Raw genomic sequence first — 22,029 nt, 5'->3', positions numbered from 1 at the left:
CATCTTAAAATGGCCTATACAGACTACACCAGGTGTTAATTTTGTATTACAGTCCCTGTCGATTGGAGTGATGTTGTTCTGGGCCATTTATCAGAAAGCCAAAGACTGCATTTATTTACCTTTAACAAATCCAGGACAGCATATTGTAAACCAGTAAACCAACCCCTCAAACCTACAGATGGATTAACATACAGCTTTATTTATTTATTTCCTTCTTGCCTACTGAGATACATTTCCCTGGCATTGAAACATCCAATTATGCCGACTTGGGAGCGTTGAGAGGTAAGTCTGCGGTGGACAGGGAGCTAAAGGTGACAGCAATAGCAGGAGAGCTCTCAACTCTCGACGACACTGAGGACATAGTATTCTGCAGCGGCACGCTCCTTGACTTAATAACATTACCTACCAGCCCAGGCCTCTCAACTACCACCAACACCACTACCTATATCGTGGCTATTTTTAACTGGCCAACCTTTAGCTGGCTGGGCCCTCTCTCCCTCTCTCTGGCTCTGTTGGTGGAGTGACTGGCAGGGGCTAGCTCGTCCACTCCGCTCAGCATGTAGGAAACAGCGGCCAATAATTACACAGACTCTTGATTTAAGGACCCTTTTGTTGACCTCCGAGGTCCTTCGTTATTTTTCGGACGACATTGAATATGCCTGCTAATGCTATAAATTCGCGGAGGGAACCTTTCATTATCATTGGGTATTTTTATATTTTGTTGCTCGGGCAGGCATGGAAGACCTTTACATCTGCACACTGGAGCTAGGGATGTTGGCAGGGAAAATGAGGTTTAGTTAATGTTCTAGTACTTACTAATGAATCAAAACATGTTCCTAATTTCAGGATACACTACTGATTATATTATGTATACTACATATAGGATATATCAATGACAGCTATATACCGTACAGTGCCTTAGTATTCAGGTAACCACTGATACATGTCTCCTACCATAAGAAACTATTGGATTTCATTATAATTATGGATGTAAATCAGAGCATATCTGCCTGCCTGGACATTTCTCCCATCATAAAAGCCATATTTTATGGTTGTTATAAAGGCAGGTGGCTTCATGCCAAAAGCTATTTTTAAGTTTTGAGCTGAAGAACAAACATGGTCTCATTGCCACTATTTTTGATGACTCCGAGATATCTCTGGCACATGCTGAAGCACTGAGCCCAGATGCCTGCTATTTAGTGACAGCTGCATTTGTGGATATCCATTTAACTAATAGACTGATATATAAATGCATCTGTTTGAATGAGGCCGTTTGAACGCCAAGCAGGCCCATTGTGAGTGGAGAGCATTGACATTTTCACAGGGAGTGAAAATAGACAATGTCAAAATAGGTGCTTGCCGTTCATTAAGTTGCATTACCATTAAAGGTGCATATTCTCATTGGTGACATTTAAACAACCTGTGTTTCTTTTTTTCTCACAGGCAAAATAAAAACTTGGTTCATTGTGTGTAATAATGGTGATTGGATACCTCATCAGAGATTGCTTTGAACGGAAGGTCATGGTCTTTCTTTAGTCATTGATGCTCAAAGAAGGGATTTGAAGCATGAAACATCAGTGGTTATGTATATCAAAGAAGGATTTTATATGATATCTAGAACAGAAAAGTCTAGTACTGTCATTAGTTTGAGGTGTTTTCCCTTGAGTTCAACATCCATTATCAATTAAACAGACTAATACAAATGGCTGTTAGTTAGGTAATAAATACATGATTTTATCTTTAATCAATATCTATCATTAAGAAACTTCTCCTCATGTTAACTTAGGGCTGGATTCAGTCCATATAGCCTAAGTATCACGGAAGATCTGCATTATAGCTCGATTGAAATGCATAGTCAAGACTGCATATGTATGCTCAATCGGAAATTACCTTTAAATGTTAACATGGCTCTTCCACAATACTTCCACCACATTGAAATCAGTCCTTAGCCATATTCTTGTCTGGGTAATTTAGTGTTTTACTGGAAAAAGGCTTATCATAACTGGTTGAGACTACCAGCACTAAATAAGGGAGGAATTAAGTAACTCAGAAATGGGTTATACTCTATTGCAATTAAACACACACACACACACACACGCAAACACAATCATATATGCTTTCTCTTTATGGTACCTAAGACTAGTACATAACATGGTTAGATCACATTCCCTGTACAATTTCTTGATCACTCCTTATTTATCCAGCTTATGTTTTGTATTTGTATGAATCAGTCACTTCTGTATTCCCCTTCCCTTGATCAATTCTTAGAGCTCTATGTTTACAGCTCTTATAACGATTTTTATTTGGAGAGAGAGCGGGAGTGAAAGAGAGAGTGTACAAGAGTACAAGAGAGAGAGTGAGAGGGGGGGGTCAACATGCACAGAGGCCAACACAACAAATTGACATTACTTGGTATGCATGGAGCTGGGCAAGCTATCGTGTTATAAATTGGCATTTGGCGTAGGGCCAATGGTGCATTGCATTAGTCAATGTAATAAAATGCCAGGAGGGGAAACAAACTAAACGTTAGCTCTCTGTAGATGAGATCCTAAAAAGGGTATCTACAATATTTGTAGACAGGAACCCTGGCTAAGACCTGCAAATGAGATAATTTCAGAGCTCAGGCTGAGGCAGAACTAAATTAGATGACATTCACTTTGACAAACAATTTCCTCCTTCGGTACGCATATGAAAAAAAGAGGCCAAACGTTTCAAATTAGAATCCTGGATAAGACGAACGCACTAAGTCAAGTACGTGGACCAAAAGTTTAAAACTTTGATGGAGATAAGAATGGAATAAGACGCATGGCGGCGGCTTATGTCTGCTCATTATTCAGAGGATAAGCAAGGTAATCCATTATTTGGTTGCAGGCATGGGTGATGAGATAAGTCTTTAAATATATGAGACAATTTAAAGGCCTATTAACCCCTAAAGCGATCAGAAGAAAGGAGCAAGGTTTGGAGGCTAAGTTTGAACCGTCATGTTGGAGTGGCTTACTCAACTAATTAACCCTCCTGTCATGATGAAGTCAAGTCATGGAAATGGACAGGAAAGAAGGATAAATCCTCAAAAGTGATGGCAAGACCTTGTCTAGTCTAACAATGACACTGGACACCTTTTACAATAAAAAATAGTAGTGTCAGAAAGTTACACCATCCTACGTGATCCTAGACCAGACCCTTTCCCTTTACAGAAGCTTCTTTCACAACGCGTTATGAGCCACACTCGTTATGAGCCACTCACGTTGTCGTGACCGCAATATCCGGTCGATTTCTCAGCCAAATGTGAAGAACAAGCGGAGATATTTCGGCTACAAAAATAATATTTTTGGAAAAAAGGAAGATTTGCCATCTAACCGGGAGTCTCGTGAGTGAAAACATCCAAAGCTCATCAAAGGTAAACGATTTAATTTGATTCCTTTTCTGATTTTCGTGACCAGGTTGCCTGCTGCTAGCTAGGCATAATGCTATGCTAGGCTATCGATAAACTTACACAAATGCTTGTCTTGCTTTGGCTGTAAAGCATATTTTCAAAATCTGAGATGACAGGGTGATTAACAAAAGGCTAAGCTGTGTTTCAATATATTTAACTTGTGATTTCATGAATAGGAATATTTTCTAGTAATATTTATGTCCGTTGCGTTATGCTAATTAGTGTCAGTTGATGACAATTTTCCCGGAGCGGTAGTTCCAAGATGTTAATGTGTCACGGCTTTCTTCCTGGGAAGGAGAGGCGGACCAAAACGCAGCGTGGTTATAGTTCATGGTTCTTTAATAAGAGACACTTAACATGAACACAACTACAATACAAGAAACGCGAAAACCGAAACAGCCCTATCTGGTGCAGTAAACACAAAGACAGGAAACAATCACCCACAAAATAACCAAAGAACATGGCTGCCTAAATATGGCTCCCAATCAGAGACAACGATAAACACCTGCCTCTGATTGAGAACCAATCCAGGCAACCATAGACTTACCTGGACACCTAAAAGAACACAACCCCATAAATCTACAAAAATCCCTCGACAAGATAAAACACATAAATCACCCATGTCACACCCTGACCTAACCAAAATAATAAAAAAAAACAAAGATAACTAAGCCAGGGCGTGACAGTACCCCCCAGCCTCCCAAAGGGGCGTACTCCCGGCCGCACACCTAAATCCATAGGGGAGGGTCTGGGTGGGCGTCTGTCCACGGTGGCGGCTCTAGCGCGGGACGTGGACCCCACTCCACCATAGTCTTTGTCCACTTTAGTCTCCTCCTAGGAACAGCAACCCTCGCCGCCGACCTAGGATTGGCAACCCTACTAAATGGCCCCACTGGACTGAGGGGCAGCTCCGGACTGGGGTAGCACAGGACTGATGAGTAGTTCAGGACTGAGAGGTAGCTCAGGCTGGTTGACGGCTCTGGCGGATATGTCATACATTGTGTAATAGATTTATTGTCAACTTAAAATATTGTCCTATCATAAACTTACTGCATTGTTTGAATGGGACTTTGTCATATTGGCTTTTCATTTGAATTATTAAGGGAATCATTCCTCTAAATCTAGCTGGCTAGCTAGCTAAAAAACATACAGTGCAGATAAATTCATTATTTACACTATCTTATTGCAGCACTGGCAAACCATGGTTGACCAAGTCCCTGAACAAAATGGTTGACCTAAATCCCATCATAAGTGGCGAGTGGTGTAGGAGTCTAAGGCACTGCATCTCAGTGCAAGAGGCGTCACTACAGTCCCTGGTTTGAACCCAGGCTGAATCACATTTGGTCGTGATTTGGAGTCCAATAGGGCGGCGCACAATTGGCCCAGGGTTGTCCGTGTTAGGCTGTCATTGTAAATAAGAATTTGTTCTTAACTGACTTGCCTAGTTCAATAAAGGTTATATAAAATACGAAGGTTCATACCATTCTAATCTTCTAATTTTATTTAGGCTCCAACAAAAACAATTACAATATTGAAGTTTTATTTTGGGGGCGGGGGGTTGAGGGGTCCCAAAGCCCATGGGCCTCCCCACCTTGCAGGGGCTGCGAGGGGTGTGATACGCTAGTGCTACTGGCACTGCACCATAAATAATAACCACTACTATAGTGTAGGCTATATTACATAGACGTGTAGGCCTACACAATGCTTAATATGCATTATTATAAGAATCCACTTCATCACATATGCGTGGACCAGCAGTGAACAGTGTTTTCTTTAACAAAAATTCTTGAAGTGAAAGGGACGTCAACCCACAGACCCTCTTGGAACCACCCATCCCGGATCCGGGATAATTGTCATCAACTACGCTACATAGCATAGCGCAAAGGTCAAAAACAAAAAAATCTTTCTAGAAAATATTCCTATTCATGAAATCACAGTTGAAATATAGGTAAACACAGCTTAGCCTATTGTTAATCACCCTGTCATTTCAGATTTTTAATTATGCTTTACAGTGAAAACAATACAAGCGTTTGTGTAAGTTTATCGATAGCTCTGCAAAATATTATGCACACCTAGCGGCAGGTAACTTGGTCACGAAAATCAGAAAAGCAATCAAATTAATCGTTTACCTTTGATGAGCTTCGGATGTTTTCACTCACAAGACTCCCAGTTAGACAGCAAATGCTCCTTTTTGTTCCATAAAGATATTTTTTATATCCAAATATCTCCGTTAGTTTGATGCGTTATGTCCAGGAATCCACCTGAAATAGCGATCACGACAACGCAGACAAAAATTCAAAATTATATCCATAATATCGACAGAAACATGGCAAAGTTTTTTATAATCAATCCTCAAGGTGTTTTTCAAATATCTATTCGATAATATATCAACCGGGACAGTTGGCTTTTCACTAGGACCGGGAGGAAAAATGGCCACCTCTCTGTTTTGCGCAAAAATCCCACTGAGAGCCAACAACTGACCACTTACGCAATGTGGACGTTTACGCGTATTCTTCAAAATAAAGGCCTGAAACTACGTCTAAAGGCTGTAGACACCTTAGGGAAGCCACAGAAAAAGGTATCTGGTTGATATCCCTTTGAATGGGCAATAGGGATGCATAGAAAGACAGGGGTTTCAAAATAAGAGTCACTTCATGATTGGATTTTGATGATGATTTGGACTAACCCAGCATCACGGCTTCATTGCTCCAGATCACCACAAAGGAAAGTTAGAGCACTCATTATGTATTTGGGTACCAAGGTTTTATATGAACAATCATATCGAGTGCTTCTGATGACAAATTTGATGCGAGCCACCCATCCCTAGTGGCTTTCTTCGACAAATATGGCTGACATTACGAGAGAAGCGAATGTAAGTAATTCTAATGTAGCATGTAGAGACAAACGATTGTGCATATTTTGTAATGAAGTTGATTTACGAAAATAGTGATTTAGCAAGTTAACTGGCTAGCTAACATTAGCCAGCTAGCTAGCTGGTGTTATGACATGAGTCCAGTATGACATTGTTATTCATGTTGTTTAATGTTTTAGGGACTCCTGAGAACCAGCAAACCAGGCTGTTGTCTTGGGAAACAGTGGATGTAAAGATTCTAGCTAACTAAAGCATTTACTGCATTTGGAATGTAAAATTGTGTAAGCTTGTCTTGTCGTGCAATGCAGTTGAAGTAACATAGCTAGCTAACTATTTACTTACTTATTGTGTAGTGGAGGATAAAAATAACTGTATGCCTATGGATGTGTAGCTAGCTACAGTATGTAGCCGATCTGTGTATGGACCCTAAAACGTTAGGTTCTGATCTAATATTCATACCAGTCTGTGAACCTCAGCTATCATAGTTGTTGTATCAACTTCAAGTCTGAATGGCATTAATGAAGCTTATGGATTGAGTAGAACATAATAACTTTATTGTGCCAAGGATGCAAGTCCTAGATACATGTACTGTAGACATTACCAGGCATGAGATCCCCCACATTGTAGCCTGTATATCGAATATATTCACTGATCATGTACTCTTCCTTTGCAAATAAAGGTGTGGTTCAGGTATGAATCTCCGAGACATTATTTTTCAGTCATATCCAATACCAGGCGTATCAAACTCCATTCTTTGAATGATGCTGTATCTGCATGTATGTATTACAATTATACACTTCAACAGTGTTTACCACTCCTGCTCCTGGGACATCAATGATTACATTTTAACTAGTCAATAGACTAGAAACATGATTTAATAAGTACATTTGTATATCCAGTTCATTTGTATATCCAGAAGAAAAAAAACTATGAATACCTAACTCCTTTCATCTGCATTAATGAGGACACAGGACAGTATGTTAATGAGATACTTAATTTCGACCAGAGGAGAATGTGAAACGCTTTATTGAAAGAAGTTCATTATCCAGGTGTTATAAATACATAATACATGCATTATCATTATGATAATTGTAATATTATATTATAAATACAAGTTCAATCTGTACTTCAATGCACATATGGTAATGACTGGCTTCCTCTCTTACATCAACACATACCTGCAGATGGGAGACAGATGGATAGAGAGAGAGCATGATTAAACCTTGTTTTTTTATTCTAAAACGGTCAGTCATCATAATCATCAGGAGGTGAAATGCAAAACTGATCTTGGATCATTAACTCTGGGACTACTACATCTCTATATGTATTGCAATGTACAGCATCTATTTAATAATACTTCCTGTTGACCTGACCTCTCACCTATGTTCATGTTGTGCCCTCTGTGTCAGCCAGTTCAGATGCGGGAGGGGTTCACCGACACAGCTGATATAACCTAGAGGATTTAGGGAGAAGGTGGAGAGGGATGAAGTGAAGAAGAGAGACAGTTATTGTGTGTGTGTGTGTGGTCTCACCTCTTGTCCACACTAAGTGGCTACAGAGTACTTACGGTATGCTGAAAAACAGACACATGAGGAAAAACAATTGATGATAATGTCATTATTGGACATAAATACCACTTGAAGCTTGATGATGACTTGATCATTTGAATCAGCTGTGTAGTGCTAAGGCAAAAACAAAAATGTGCGCAGGTGTTTCGAGCATTCCGATATGCCGCAGCTGGTGAGGTGTCAGGTTCCCCTCTGTACATAAAGGGTGATTATTCCAACTCTCTGTGAAATTCTGCAAATCTGCCCACAGACGAGGTAGGAACACATATCCCACACAGAAGAGGTGGATAGAATTAGACCGGTCAAGGTATCCATCTTCCTCCAAACTGTGCATGTGAGACAGGTTCCATGTACAACAAGAGAGGCAAGAGAGGAACAGAGAAAAATAACACAGAACAGATAAGTTATAAAAATACTTCAAATGATTCTTCCACTTTGACATTACAGAATATTTTGTATAGATTGTTGACAAAAAAATGACAATTAAATACATTTTAATCCCACTTTGCAACACAGTATGAACTAAAGATTTCCAAGGGGTGTGAATACTTTTGCAAGCACTGTATGTGAAACAGATTAGAAGAAATGTGGAATTTAGTCACATTTGCAAAAACAAACCTTGTGTATTGGTAACATTAGTAAGTAGCCTAGTCATGTATGTGATGATCATGCACTATTGACACTACATTTGAGACAGACCAAGTGAATGGAAACAAAAGTAAACTTTGAATTTTGTGGTTTAAATACATCCATCTGGTGTCTAAGTTTACCTATTTTAACAAATGTTGTTGGATGGTGGAGAAAAGGTTTAAGACCATGATAGGCTGATGCAGAATTTGTTACAGGAAATCATCACAGATACCTGTTGAGGTTAGCATAGGGCTAAATGTACCAGGTTGTCGGATGGGAACAGCTAACGTGTAGCCTTTGATCACTTACAACTACGTTGAAGATTGACTGATGTTAAACCTTTTCTAACGTTTCCAAGTATGGCCCCACAGAGACCCATGCCGAGAAGCAGACAGTAGCAGACAATGGGAGAGGAACTCTCTCTCTCTCTCTCTCAAAATCTTAAACATTATACCAAGAGAAAAATACTTATTGTGCTGAGGGTGACACTGGTTTCTAAGCTGCAGACCAAGAGGGGGACTGATGGACAGTAGGGGGTCTGTCTGCTTGGTAAACTAACAGAACTGGAAGATGGCAGACAAACAACAGAGGTGGCCATAGTCCACCACCAGGATAATCTAGTCTACCAGCTGGCTTTCTATATGCGATAGCAATAGAGACTGGGAACGTGATTGGGGTTGTGTTGATTAGGCAACATTTCTAGCATATTTTGCAATCGAAAATATGTATAACCATGTGTTTTTTAACATGTTCTGGCACTCACCCACACCGGTCTTTATAACTGAGTGTTTGCATGAGGAATGAGGTTAAAACAGTCATCTTGTATAAACACAACACACCCTTACATGGGAAATATAACTTACTTTTCCATGTAAGGGTGTGTTGTGTTCGTCAATTACTTATTTAACCGAATCCTTATTACTAGGCTTTTCCTCATTCCTCATCCAAAATATCTACTATATATGTCAATTTCAATAAAGTATTTTTTTTCTGAAGTACAGCTACACCATCCAAGCTGATCCTAGACCAGACCCTTACAGAACCCTCACTGCACATTGTGAGCCACACTCAGAAGCAGACTAACCCATTTTATTGGCAGGTCATGACGGTAACATGGCATGAGGCAAGTTTGCAGGAGGAAAGTTGGCAGGAGGCATGGTCCTGGTGCACAGTCAGGAAATCAAAGTAAAATAAAAAAACACTGTAGGGTGAAAACACTTTTTTCATTTACAATACCTCACATGCAACATATGAAATTCATCAACACAATCAGTGGCAATTTTAGCAATTACAACTTGGTGGGGCAATCTCAACAAAAAAAATGGTTGATGAATGCCAGCAAAGCCACTACACAACCTGACACAGCACTAAACAATGCATTAATTGCAATATAACAGTGACAAATGGTGCCCACAAAATGTTAGGGCCTACATAAAGCTGTCCCAACAGAAGAGCTTTATTTTCAGCACCATGGAGCACCATCCTTACCACCGCGGAGCCTTGTATGGCAACGAAACACTTCATTGAACCTCATTGACTGCATTTTTTTTAAAACATGGCTGATATGGCTTACTTGCTTAAACAAATGTGATTTCTACTGACAATTGAGATGTAGAAACTATGGCATAAGGGAAAGATGGGTGAAAAAGAGGCAATCCGAAATTTCAATTAAGACATTAATGAGCAAGTTAGGATGGACGTACGCAATATAACGATTTGTTCGGCACTTTTGAAATGTACAGCGACATAATTCAGAACATGGGCCGTTCTTACAGTATTCTCCCTGTATACCAAGTCATAAATCTAGGATAAATAAAGGGTGCATATAAATCAGCCAATGAAAGCACTTACAACATTCAATGTTTACATTTCTCTAAAACAGGCTATAGGCTACATGTGCACCACCAAGTCAGAACAGTAGGCAAAGTTATGAAGGTTGAGGCACATGGGCTACAAACAGCTTACTACACAACATATGATTATTACACATATGATTACTGTCTTAGCTACAGTATATATATATCTCCCTGGCATATTACATCATTTATGCAGCTGCATACAAAACATTTTTGGACTCACTTTTGTGATGTGCTCACTTGAACTGGAAGGTGGCGCGGCTGTCCATCTTGTGATAACATTTTGGCATGAAACTTTGTCATCAAAGTCTGGCATTCTCTGGATATATGGTGCTTTCAAGACCACTGGGAAGATTTCAGGTTTTGTACGGATACCAGCCTCAGATCTGTTTTCAGATCAGGAGATTGAAGTGGCGGATCAATCCGCTCAACGTCTCATCTTTCGTTGCCACCGGACCTGGAAGAGGGCTCGGTCAGTGCTCCTGAGGTTCTCAGCTCGGGTTCAATGACAGGCCAACTGTCATCGTCGTTTGAGTCCTCTCCTGCATCCAAGCCAGATGCTCTGGTTGTCTACTAGGGATCTGCCTCTATGCGTGGAATCAAGGAAGTTGTTACGTTGGGCCAGTCAAGGTTCTACAACGCATTAATCCAGTGGCCTATCATCTTCGTTTTCCCCGCCCCATGATGGTTCCTCCCACCTTCCACATATCCAGACTCAAGCCTGTGGTGTTCAGTCCTCTGTGCGATGCACCCTCTCCAGTCACCAGTTCCAGCGTGTGACTCAGTATCACGTGGATTGGGAGGGTTACGGTCCTGAGGAGCGATCCTGGACTCATTCTGGATTTCTGTCGCCATTCAGCTACCCTTAACCAGTCTAGGACTGCGGAAGCCCGTTAGCGGAACCCCTCGCCAGCAGCCAATGAAATTGCAGGGCGCCAAATACAAATCCACAGAAATCTCATAAATCAAATTTCTCAAACATACAAGTATTAGGTACCATTTTAAAGATATATTTCTCTTTAATCCTGCCACAGTGTCTGATTTCAAAAATGCTTTGCAGCAAAAGCTCCACAAACGATTGTTAGGTCACCACGAACTCACAGAAAAACCCAGCCATTTTACCAGCCAAAGAGAGGAGTCACAAAGAGCACAAATAGAGAGAAAATGAATCACTAACCTTTGATGGTCTTTATTAGATGACACTCATAGGACTTCATGTTACACAATAAATGCATGTTTTGTTCAGTAAAGTTCATATTTATATCCCAAAATCTTATTTTACATTGGCGTGTTACGTTCAGTAGTTCGAAAACATGCAGTGATATTGCAGAGAGCCACATGAATTCACAGAAATACTCATTATAAATGTTGTTGAAAATTCAAGTGTTATGCATGGAACTTTAGATACACTTCTCCGCTGTGTCAGATTTCAAAAAAACTTTACGAAAAAAGCATAATCTGAGAACGGCGCTCAGAGCCCAAACCAGCCAGAGAAATATCCGCCATGTTGGGTAGTCAACATTATTCATAAACAGCATTATAAATATTCACTTACCTTTGATGATCTTCATCAGAATGCACTCCCAGGAATCGCAGTTCCACAGTAAATGCTTGTTTTGTTCGATAATGTTCATCTTTTATGTCCATTTATGTCCAAAAGCTTCTTTTGTTAGGGCATTTGGTAAACAAATCCAAACGGGCGATCTGGTCCATTCGAACGAAACGTTCAAAAAGTTATATTACAGGTTTAAGAAACTTGCCAAACTAAGTATAGAATCAATCTTTAGGATGTTTTTATCATAAAAGTTCAATACTGTTCCAATCGGAGAATTCCATTGTCTGTTGAAAAGCAATGGAACGACAGCTACCTCTCAAGTGAAAGCACGTGACTGAGAACGAGGCTGTAGGCAGACCACTGACTCAAAGAGCTCCCATCCGGTTCCACATCACGATAGAATCCTTATTCAAGTTTCTAACGACGATTGACATCTAGTGGAAGCCTTAGGAAGTGCAACATAACAAATATCCCACTGTGTATTCAATAGGGGTGAGTTCAAAAACTCCAAACCTCAGATTTCCCACTTCCTGTTTGGATTTTCTCTCAGGTTTATGCCTGCCATATGAGTACTGTTATACTCACAGACATCATTCAATCAGTTTTAGAAACTTCAGAGTGTTTTCTATCCAATACTAATAATGTGCATTTATTAGCATCTGAGACTGAGTAGGAGGCAGTTCACTCTGGGCTCGCTATTCAGCCAAAAGTGAAAATGCTGCCCCCTATCCCAAAGAAGTTTTAAGGTGGGGTCCTGTAACAGTTTCTGTTTTATTTGATTGTTGTTTCCTTAGGTTACCGCTGGAAGCCACCCTTACCTTGTTTTCTAGTTTCCAATTTACCCTGATTATTGCTTATTGGATTAATCTCTGTTTAATTACCTTCTCTGTTCACCTGGTTGCCTTGTTATCTTCTGGTCAGGCTCCGGAGACGGGCACATCGCGCACCACTCCCTAGCATACTACTAGCCAATGTTCAGTCTCTTGACAGAAAGGGTAGCATTCCAGAGGGACATCAGGGACTGTAACATTTTTTGCTTCACGGAAACATGGCTCACTAGAGAGAAGTGATCAGAGTCGATGCAGCCACCTGGCTTCTCATAGTATCGCGCCGACAGAACTGGAATCCATATATCCTGAGGCTGCATTCATTGTAGCTGGGGATTTTAACAATGCTAATCTGAAAACAATTCTCCCTAAATTGTATCAGCATATCGATTGCGCAACCAGGGCTGGTAAAACCTTGAATCATCTCTATTCTAACTTCCGCGATGCATATAAGGCCCTCCCCCGCCCTCCCTTCGGAAAAGCTGACCACGACTCCATTTTGTTGCTCCCTGCCTACAGACAGAAGCTAAAACAAGAAGCTCCCACGCTGAGATCTGTTCAACGCTGGTCCGACCAATCTGATTCCACGCTCCAAGACTGCTTCCATCACGTGGACTGGGATATGTTTCGTATTGCGTCAGACAACAACATTGACGAATACACTGATTCGGTGAGCGAGTTCATTAGAACGTGCGTTGAAGATGTCGTTCCCATAGCAACAATTAAAACATTCCCAAACCAGAAACCGTGGATTGATGGCAGCATTCGCGTGAAACTGAAAGCGCGAACCACTGCTTTTAATCAGGGCAAGGTGACCGGAAACATGACCGAATACAAACAGTGTAGCTATTCCCTCCGCGAGGCAATCAAACAAGCTAAGCGTCAGTATAGAGACAAAGTAGAATCGCAATTCAACGGCTCAGACACAAGAGGTATGTGGCAGGGTCTACAGTCAATCACGGATTACAAAAAGAAAACCAGCCCAGTCACGGACCAGGATGCTTTGCTCCCAGGCAGACTAAATAACTTTTTTGCCCGCTTTGAGGACAATACAGTGCCACTGACACGGCCCGCAACCAAAACATGCAGACTCTCCTTCACTGCAGCCGAGGTGAGTAAAACATTTAAACGTGTTAACCCTCGCAAGGCTGCAGGCCCAGGCTGCAGGCCCAAACGGCATCCCCAGCCGCGTCCTCAGAGCATGCGCAGACCAGCTGGCTGGTGTGTTTACAGACATATTCAATCGATCCCTATCCCAGACTGCTGTTCCCACATGCTTCAAGAGGGCCACCATTGTTCCTGTTCCCAAGAAATCTAAGGTAACTGAGCTAAATGACTACCGCCACGTAGCACTCACCTCCGTCATCATGAAGTGCTTTGAGAGACTAGTCAAGGACCATATAACCTCCACCCTACCTGACACCCTAGACCCACTCCAATTTGCTTACCGCCCAAATAGGTCCACAGACGATGCAATCTCAACCACACTGCACACTGCCCAAACCCATCTGGACAAGAGGAATACCTATGTGAGAATGCTGTTCATCGACTACAGCTCAGCAGTTAACACCATATTACCCTCCAAACTCGTCATCAAGCTCGAGACCCTGGGTCTCGACCCCGCCCTGTGCAACTGGGTACTGGACTTCCTGACGGGCCGCCCCCAGGTGATGAGGGTAGGTAACAACATCTCCACCCCGCTGACCCTCAACACTGGGGCCCCACAAGGGTGCATTCTGAGCCCTCTCCTGTACTCCCTGTTCACCCACGACTGCGTGGCCACGCACGCCTCCAACTCAATCATCAAGTTTGCGGACGACACAACAGTGGTAGGCTTGATTACCAACAACGACGAGACGGCCTACAGGGAGGAGGTGAGGGCCCTCGGAGTGTGGTGTCAGGAAAATAACCTCACACTCAACGTCAACAAAACTAAGGAGATGATTGTGGACTTCAGGAAACAGCAGAGGGAACACCCCCCTATCCACATCGATGGAACAGTAGTGGAGAGGGTAGTAAGTTTTAAGTTCCTCGGCGTACACATCACAGACAAACTGAATTGGTCCACCCACACAGACAGCATCATGAAGAAGGCGCCGCAGCGCCTCTTCAACCTCAGGAGGCTGAAGAAATTAGTCTCGTCACCAAAAGCACTCACAAACTTCTACAGATGCACAATCGAGAGCATCCTGTCGGGCTGTATCGCCGCCTGGTACGGCAACTGCTCCGCCCACAACCGTAAGGCTCTCCAGAGGGTAGTGAGGTCTGCACAACGCATCACCGGGGGCAAACTACCTGCCCTCCAGGACACCTACACCACCCGATGTCACAGGAAGGCCATAAAGATCATCAAGGACAACAACCACCCGAGCTACTGCCTGTTCACCCCGCTATCATCCAGAAGGCGAGGTCAGTACAGGTGCATCAAAGCTGTGACCGAGAGACTGAAAAACAGCTTCTATCTCAAGGCCATCAGACTGTTAAACTGCCACCACTAACATTGAGTGGCTGCTGCCAACACACTGACTCAACTCCAGCCACTTTAATAATGGGAATTAATGTAAAATATATCACTAGCCACTTTAAATAATGCGACTTAATATAATGTTTACATACCGTACATTATTTATCTCATATATATGAGATATACACTGTACTCTATCATCTTCTGCATCTTTATGTAATACATGTATCACTAGCCACTTTAAACTATGCCACTTTGTTTACATACTCTTCTCATATGTATATACTGTACTCGATACCATCTACTGCATCTTGCCTATGCCGCTCTGTACCATCACCATCACTTCATATATCTTTATGTACATATTCTTTATCCCTTTACACTTGCCACGTGGTAGTTTTGGAATTGTTAGCTAGATTACTCGTTGGTTATTACTGCATTGTCAGAACTAGAAGCACAAGCATTTCGCTACACTCGCATTAACATCTGCTAACCATGTGTATGTGACAAATAAAATTGGATTTGATTTGATTTATTTAGGTTCCTCAGTTGGCCTGCATCTTTGCTTGGAGCTCATGTTTTACTAGTTTGCTCTTGTGCGGTTTCCTTGTTTCTGTTAAGACTCTAAGTAAAAGATCTGGATATACAAGCATTATCGTTACACCTAATGGGTTAAGCTATTAAGGTATGTACGGATGCAGTCAAATATAGTGCATGATTCACTATTTATTGTAAGATAAGTTGTTTTTTTAACTTCACTTTTTTCACTTTTTTTGTAGAGCTGCTGACGGGGATACTGGAGGCACTTCCTGGTAAGCTGCCCTGGATCAAGAAACAAAACGCTAATATAGAAATAAACAATGTAGAACAGATTTTTTTTTTTTGTCATGGAAAAAAGGGAATCATGTCAGCTCTATACTAGACATGTCTCTCTGCTCTTGAAGGCAACCCAGGTGCTCATTGTGTTGGCAATGTCTGTTGTTTACATATCATGTACATGTGTACCATACAGACGCCATTCAAGCAATTATGATTGATTATTTATACATATGTGAAAGTACATTGTGTCTGTCTGGCACACTGCTTTGTCCTGTGTGGTTCGGTTGGTAAGATTGTGGCACTAGTATCGCCAGGGTCATGGGTTCAATACCCACTGGTGCCACCAATATGAAAATGAATATACACATTTTGTTGTAAGTCACTTTGGATAAAAGTGTCTGCTCAATGTACATTAGCCTTTCTGACTCCAGAACACATTTTGCTGACTTAACACAGATTTGAAAAGAGTTACCTGATTTATCAAAAAATAGCATCTGAGACCCATCAGAATATTTCTAATCATGTGAATCATTCAGTTGGCAACATGATGCTGTTAGGTGGAGAAGAAGTCATGAAAGTGGTCTTCCATTGTGGCAGTCAGTGGTAATAGATAAACAACACCACACGGTGAGCTGGAAGGCTACATTTGAAAAGAGGAACGGAGGACAGACTTGTTATTTATAGCAAATATGCCAGGTTATGTTTTTTTGTTTTTTTACCCCAATATCATGGTATCCAATTGTTGTAGAAGCTTGTCTCTACAATTCCCGCACGGACTCGGGAGAGACGAAGGTTGAAAGTAATGCGTCCTCTGATACACAACCCAACCAGCCACACAGTGCGCATCCAACCCGGAAGCCAGCCGCACCAGAGTGCACCTGGCAACCTTGGCTAGCGCGCACTGCGCCCGGCCCACCACAGGTGCACGATGAGGACATCTACCGACCAAGCCCTCCCTAACCCGGATGAGGCCAACTGTGCATCGCCCCACGGACCTCCCGGTCGCGGCCGGTTACGACAGAGCCTGGGCGCGAATCCAGGGACTCTGATGGCACAGCTGGCGCTGCAGTACAGCGCCAGCTTCTCTTGTCCCATAACCACTGCGCCACCCGAGAGGCCAGGTTATTCTGTCATGCTATTTACTGTTTGACTATGGTGAAGGGGAGTGCTGAAAAGTTATAGGATCAGTATCAAAGGAAACTGGCTGAGGAAGCTAGAGTCAATGCTAATGTTGTGCAATCAAAATAGGGTAGAAAATAATTGGTCTGAACATGGACGCAAATCTTAGACAGATGGAGAATGGCTGCTTTTAGAATTGGGTTGTCTTGCAATTACCTTTTTGTTTTGGCAGTGTATGTCAACCATTATCCTTTTTATAGAGGTGTCAATTACAATTTAAATTCACACACATCTGTGCATAGTCAATCTGTGGTTATATTGGCTTAATTGGATGGTAGGAAATATGATTAAACATAATATATGAGCCTATATAAAACAAGTGGGCTATAATTCTCTAGAGATTCTCTAGAGAGTCTTGTGTTGCAATGAGTATCTTTGATATTCTGATTGAAGCTGTTAAGAAAATCTTGATGAATGCCAATTTGAGCATTTTGTAGATTAAATGCACTGACTTAGCTAGAGTGTCTTTGAAGTAAATTGTCTCTATGGGAAATAGCAAATATACAGTATACAGTGCATTCGGAAAGTATTCAGACCCCTTGACTTTATCAACATTTTGTTCCACAGGTTAGCCTTATTCTAAAATTAAATCATTTTTTTCCCCTCAAATCTACACACAATACCGCATAATGACAAAGCAAAAACAGGTTTCTTGAAATGTTTGCATATTTATAAAAAAAACAAACCTGTAATATGACATTTACATATGTTTTCAGTACTTTGTTGAAGTAACTTTGCCAGTGATTACAGCCTTTTACTGAGGAATAGCTTCTGTCTGTCCATTCTACCATAAAGGCCTGATTAGTGGAGTGCTGCAGAGATGGTTGTCATTCTGGAAGGTTCTCCCAACTCCACAGAGGAACTCTGGAGCTCCGGTCATCTTTCCCTTCATAGTCAAATAGTCCTTACACAGCCTAGAGGTGTGTTTAGTCATTGTCCTGTTGAAAACAAATTATAGTCCCATTAAGCACAAACCACATGGGATGGCGTAACACGTTAGAATGCTGTGGTAGCCATACTGGTTAAGTGTGCCTTGAATTCAAAATAAATCACAGACAATGTCACCAGCAAAGCACCATCACACCTGCTCCTCCATGCTTCACAGTGGGAACCACACATCTGGAGGTCATCCGTTCACCTACTCTACATCTCACAAAGACACAGCGGTTGGAACCAAAACTCTCAAATATGGACTCGTGAGACAAAAGGACAGATTTCCACCGGTCTAATGTCCATTGCTCGTTTTTCTTGGCCCAAGCAAGTCCCTTCATATTATTGGTGTCCTTTAGTAGTGATTATTTTTGCAGCAATTCACCCATGAAGGCCTGATTCACGCAGTCTTCTCTGAAAAGTTGATATTTGTCATGTATTGTCATGTTGTGTCTTTCTGTCCTTTCCTTTCACCCTGTCTCCCTCTGCTGGTCGTATTAGGTTACCTTTTCTCCCCCGCTTTCCCCCAGCTGTTCCTTGTCTCCTCCTAACTACCTCGTCACCCCTTTTCCCACCTGTTCCCTTTTTCCCTCTGATTAGGTCCCTATATCTCTCTCTGTTTCTGCTCCTGTCTTTGTCGGATTCTTGTTTGTGTGTCTCATGCCTGAACCAGACTATCATCGTGTTTGCTGCAACCTTGTCCTGTCCTGTCGGAATCTACCTGTCCATCTGAGCCCACGTGTGTTTATCATTAAAGAAACTCTGTTTGTTAATTCGCTTTTGGGTCCTCATTCACGCACCTGACAGAAGAATCCGACCAAGAATGGACCCAGCGACTTCGGATCCTCTCCACTCAGCCGTCGAGATCCAGGGAGCGATGCTAGGCAGACACGAGCAGGAATTGTCTGCTGCTCGACATGCCGTTGAGACCCTGGCCACCCAAGTCTCCAACCTCACAGAACAGGTTCACCATCTCCGCCTCGATCCACCGGCCACTTCCAGGGCTTTCGAATCTCCGGAGCCCAGAATCAATAACCCGCCGTGTTACTCTGGGGAGCCCACTGAATGCCGCTCGTTCCTCACCCAGTGTGATATTGTGTTTTCTCTCCAGCCCAACACTTACGCCAGGAGCACTGCTCGTGTCGCCTACGTCATATCTCTCCTTACTGGACGGGCTCGTGAGTGGGGCACGGCAATCTGGGAGGCAAGGGCTGAGTGTACTAACCAGTATCAGGACTTTAAGGAGGAGATGATACGGGTTTTTGATCGATCTGTTTTTGGGGAGGAGGCTTCCAGGGCCCTGTCTTCCCTATGTCAAGGCAATCGATCCATAACAGACTACTCTATTGAGTTTCGCACTCTTGCTGCCTCCAGTGGCTGGAACGAGCCGGCTTTGCTCGCTCGTCTTCTGGAGGGTCTCCGCGCAGAGGTAAAGGATGAGATTCTCTCCCGGGAGGTTCCTTCCAGCGTGGATTCCTTGATTGAACTCGCTATTCGCATTGAGCGACGGGTTGATCTTCGTCACCGAGCTCGTGGAAAGGAGCTCGCGCTCTCCGTTGCCCCCCTCTCCGCATCACTACCATCTTCCTCTGCCGGCTCGGGAGCTGAGCCTATGCAGCTGGGAGGTATCCGCATCTCGACTAAGGAGAGGGAACGGAGAATCACCAACCGCCTCTGTCTCTATTGCGGTTCTGCTGGTCATTTTGTCACTTCATGTCCAGTAAAAGCCAGAGCTCATCAGTAAGCGGAGGGCTACTGGTGAGCGCTACTACTCCTGTCTCTCCTTCAAGATCCTGCACTACCTTGTCGGTCCATCTACGCTGGACCGGTTCGTCAGCTTCCTGCAGTGCCTTAATAGACTCTGGGGCGGAGGGCTGTTTTATGGACGAGACCTGGGCTCGGGAACATGACATTCCTCTCAGACAGTTAAGGGAGTCCACGGCCTTGTTCGCCCTGGATGGTAGTCCTCTCCCCAGGATTCAGCGTGAGACGCTACCTTTAACCCTCACTGTTTCTGGTAATCATAGCGAAACCATTTCTTTTTTAATTTTTCGTTCACCTTTTACACCTGTTGTTTTGGGCCATCCCTGGCTAGTTTGTCATAATCCTTCCATTAATTGGTCTAGTAATTCTATCCTCTCCTGGAACGTCTCTTGTCATGTGAAATGTTTAATGTCTGCTATCCCTCCTGTTTCCTCTGTCTCTTCTTCACAGGAGGAGCCTGGTGATTTGACAGGGGTGCCGGAGGAATATCACGATCTGCGCACGGTGTTCAGTCGGTCCAGGGCCACCTCTCTTCCTCCACACCGGTCGTATGATTGTAGTATTGATCTCCTTCCGGGAACCACTCCCCCCCGGGGTAGACTATACTCTCTGTCGGCTCCCGAACGTAAGGCTCTCGAGGATTATTTGTCTGTAGCTCTTGACGCCGGTACCATAGTCCCCTCCTCCTCTCCCGCCGGAGCGGGGTTTTTTTTTGTCAAGAAGAAGGACGGGTCTCTGCGCCCCTGCATAGATTATCGAGGGCTGAATGACATAACAGTGAAGAATCGTTATCCGCTTCCTCTTATGTCTTCAGCCTTCGAGATCCTGCAGGGAGCCAGGTTTTTCACTAAGTTGGACCTTCGTAACGCTTACCATCTCGTGCGCATCAGGGAGGGGGACGAGTGGAAGACGGCGTTTAACACTCCGTTAGGGCACTTTGAATACCGGGTTCTTCCTTTCGGCCTCGCTAACGCTCCAGCTGTCTTTCAGGCATTAGTCAATGATGTCCTGAGAGACATGCTGAACATCTTTGTTTTCGTTTACCTTGACGATATCCTGATTTTTTCACCGTCACTCCAGATTCATGTTCAGCACGTTCGACGTGTCCTCCAGCGCCTTTTAGAGAATTGTCTTTTTGTGAAGGCTGAGAAGTGCACTTTTCATGCCTCCTCCGTCACATTTCTCGGTTCTGTTATTTCCGCTGAAGGCATTAAGATGGATCCCGCTAAGGTCCAAGCTGTCATTGATTGGCCCGCCCCTAAGTCACGCATCGAGCTGCAGCGCTTTCTCGGCTTCGCGAACTTCTATCGTCGTTTCATCCGTAATTTCGGTCAGGTGGCAGCTCCTCTCACAGCCCTTACTTCTGTCAAGACGTGCGTTAAGTGGTCCGTTTCCGCCCAGGGAGCTTTTGATCTCCTCAAGAATCGTTTTACATCCGCTCCTATCCTTGTTACACCTGACGTCTCTAGACAGTTCGTGGTCGAGGTTGACGCGTCAGAGGTGGGCGTGGGAGCCATTCTTTCTCAGCGCTCCCTCTCTGACGACAAGGTCCACCCTTGCGCGTATTTTTCTCATCGCCTGTCGCCGTCGGAACGTAACTATGATGTGGGAAACCGCGAACTGCTCGCCATCCGCTTAGCCCTAGGCGAATGGCGACAGTGGTTGGAGGGGGCGACCGTTCCTTTTGTCGTTTGGACTGACCATAGGAACCTTGAGTACATCCGTTCTGCCAAACGACTTAATGCGCGTCAGGCGCGCTGGGCGCTGTTTTTCGCTCGTTTCGAGTTCGTGATTTCTTATCGTCCGGGCTCTAAGAACACCAAGCCTGATGCTTTATCTCGTCTCTTCAGTTCTTCAGTAGCCTCCACTGACCCCGAGGGGATTCTCCCTGAGGGGCGTGTTGTCGGGTTGACTGTCTGGGGAATTGAGAGGCAGGTAAAGCAAGCACTCACTCAAACTCCGTCGCCGCGCGCTTGTCCCAGGAACCTTCTTTTCGTTCCCGTTCCTACTCGTCTGGCCGTTCTTCAGTGGGCTCACTCTGCCAAGTTAGCCGGCCACCCTGGCGTTCGGGGTACGCTTGCTTCCATTCGCCAGCGTTTTTGGTGGCCCACCCGGGAGCATGACACTCGTCG

The sequence above is a fragment of the Oncorhynchus mykiss genome, chromosome 9 (assembly GCF_013265735.2).
Source record: "Oncorhynchus mykiss isolate Arlee chromosome 9, USDA_OmykA_1.1, whole genome shotgun sequence".
NCBI classification, from domain to species: Eukaryota; Metazoa; Chordata; class Actinopteri; order Salmoniformes; family Salmonidae; genus Oncorhynchus; species Oncorhynchus mykiss.
Note: the sequence above shows the minus strand (reverse complement) of the source record.